At 38.7% G+C, this 3,079-nt stretch overlaps 1 non-coding gene across 1 annotated transcript; it reads left to right on the top strand.

Annotated features, from left to right (window-relative positions):
* The first annotated feature begins 1,240 nt into the window (after nt 1–1,240).
* Nucleotides 1,241–1,315, top strand: TRNAI-UAU (transfer RNA isoleucine (anticodon UAU)). The gene has a single exon. It is a non-coding gene; the product is annotated as a tRNA-Ile (tRNA).
* The last annotated feature ends 1,764 nt before the right edge of the window (nt 1,316–3,079 follow it).

Below are 3,079 nucleotides of genomic sequence, written 5' to 3'. Positions count from 1 at the left end.
AGTTCTTGTACACTAACGTGGCGGTCCCGTAATGCTTCTGCACGAACAAAGTGGTCCTGTGTTTTAATTTGTCGACCTGTTCCAGGACGTCTGGCAACATTTCTATCCTCTTGAAAACGTTTCCATAGTTTCCATATCGTATCCTGGACAACTCCAGTACTCTTGCAACATACCACTAGAAATGCCTCTTTTGAAGCAGCGCAACTGCACGAGTGGCTTCATTCGACGACAATTGCCGCCCTCGCTGCCTGTCTTGGTTCTCACAATCATGCATGGCTTCTAAACATCATGACGCACACTGGCCAACCGTCGCACACACTTTGATTTGCGTTACCTGAAGCATTTAGATGCATTTATCAAATGACGAACAAAGCAGCGAGGTCTGTGCCATCTTTTCTGTAGCGACGAACGTTCGGATTTAGCTCTACCTATAAAAGATAATTTGTAGACATAATCGTTACTTTAAAATCTAATGTTTTACATATGTGATTGCTTTTTTTAGCAGTACATATATTAACGAAGTTGCCAAAAATCGGAAGACTATAAAGCATATCCGAATGAATTTTAGGAACTCTAATATTCTAAACCGTTACCAGACGCTTTACCATTTCGATTTCTGGCGGCGCCCACTTAATTTTATCAGGCATTAAGTTTTAATAATACGCGCGCGCGTGTGTGTGTGTGTGTGTGCTTTGCTGATTGTGAATGGTCTTCTGTGTGAAAATGAGTTATAATCGCAGATACATAATTAGTATTTTGCTGTAAAAAGTAACATAGTTAGGATAAAATCTTCAAAGATATTAGTTGTCATAGTAGCTAGTGTAACTTGTGTTACTAGTTACAACAAGTCATGAAAAACCATTACCTTTGACTTTTCAAAGTAATATAACTATCAAGTAATGATACCAGACCCTAACATTATGTCATTCATACTCACACACATTCACAATACAAACTTAGCATTGGTTTAATGAATGTCCAAATGTAAAAATTATAACGTTGAAAATAAAAATATTTTAAATTTGTTCTTTTTAGGATAAACGATACCGAAATTGGCGAATATTCAACGATCAAACACAGCTATAAGTTTTCAAGCCACAGACGACGAATGAGGGTTGTTCGTGGAATGGTGGATATTGCAGGTACAAATATTACCAGTATATCAGCAGACTTACACACACACACAATTACATATACTATTTATACACCCAAATTATATAATACATAATCAATCCATAGGGCCTCCCCCATGGCGCAGTGGTAGCGTCATTGCCTTATAATCAAGGGGTCCCGGGTTCGATACCCGGTGGAGGCACAAGTGGTTCGGATCCCACTTTAAAATGTAGGTCCAGTCCCGATTAGCCTTACTGTGCATAAAGTGGACTTAAAACATCAACTCAAACCAAACCAAATAATCAATCCACTTATTTCAGAAGACTTATTTAATTGAATGCTATTGGATTGGATTGCATTGATTTGTTGTTTTAAGTCCACTTTATGCACAGTAATGCTAATCGAGACTGGACTTACAGTTTAATGTGGGATCCGAACCACTATGTGCCTTCACCGGGAATCGAACCCGGGACCCCTTGATTAAAAGGCGACGACGCTACCACTGCGCGATCGGGAGACCTAAATTAAATGTTATTACCTGTATAAAATTAATTTTTAAATAACTCATCTGAAAAAAAATGTAGAGTTCTGCATTGGACCACTTTCGCTCATTCAAACTCGATCGAATCTCCCTCGCTCGAGTGTGATTGGCTCGAATATAGAATATCTAATATCATTTCAATGTGACAATAATCGTACAAATATGTGTAAAATTAGTGCTTGTAATCATAATCATCTATTCATTTTCATATATTGCTATGTATTGGTAAGTTAGACTAAATTACATTTTAACATGGAGATGATGACTATGTTCACTTTAGTTTCAATTTCACTGCGTCTTTCACTTCACGAAGCATATTTGAAGGCCCACTACCACAGACATATTACTGTTTTACGGGAAGTACTGGGCTTCGAGCGTATACCGATCGTTTTTTCTGTTCGAGCGTTATTCGCTCGAGTGAAGAAACAGTAAATTCCGTAAACCATCTAGCGTCATCCGTGCGAACTATTAGACGATCGAACAAAAAAAAAACCTCAATAGAGAACTCTATGTGTTTCTATATCATTGAAAAGTCGACAGTCACTGTTTCCATGGTGGCTCTGAGCATAAGAAAGAAACTCTGTCTTCAATGATATAGTCGCCCATTTGTCTATTCTAGCCAACAATGGTAACAAATGTTTCCAAATTCTGTGTCCTGAAAAGTACACTGAACACCAAGCTACTGTGATACAAAGAATCTCGATCTGAGTGTGAATGTGTTGGATTAAACAATGGCATTTCAACAATCGATGTACTCGTATCTCTAACAGTGCCGTCTCCTGACCCTATTGTCTGCAAAGCGAGAACTTGTTTACGTAACAACCTTCATTCCTAACATACCCTTCGGTATGTTGGATCGAACTGGGTTGATGTAGCTCAGTGATCATTCATTCTCGTTTATGGAGCAACTCGCTATTCATGGTAAGCTTGGTGGTAAGGTGCGAGAGGTAATAACTACATATATATGAATTGCAAAACACAACACTTGAGTTTTAAACCCCCAAAGACTGGATCAGCATGGCTAATGAAATGGTATACCTGTATCTGTCTTGTAACTGAAATTCTGCGAAGAATGGTTATGGTCGTGGCTGTACAACAGAGTCCGACTCGCGACTCGCTTCAACACGTTCTTCCTTTCTCCATCTAATGTTCGTTCTAAAACTGACCAATGACCTCTCTCCTCCCAGACATTTATCTCGAACGAATTTACTAACAATGCCGAATCAGTTACCTGTAGTCTCTTCCTTGATTGCAATTGTTTACACCTGTTTGTAACGATGGCAATCACGGAAGCTCGGCAATGTCTGAAAAGGCATTCCTCGGATGTTTCTAGATATCTCCTGTCTGGAAGAGTGATGGCTAAATATCTGGAATTTGGAGTTCTTTGTACTTAAATATTTTCAATGATTTTATTGATTGTTACGC

Source organism: Lepisma saccharinum, chromosome 9 (genome assembly GCF_977018435.1).
Source record: "Lepisma saccharinum chromosome 9, izLepSacc3.1, whole genome shotgun sequence".
NCBI lineage: Eukaryota > Metazoa > Arthropoda > Insecta > Zygentoma > Lepismatidae > Lepisma > Lepisma saccharinum.
The sequence above is the reverse complement of the archived record's forward strand: the minus strand, read 5'-3'. Positions and strand labels throughout refer to the sequence as shown.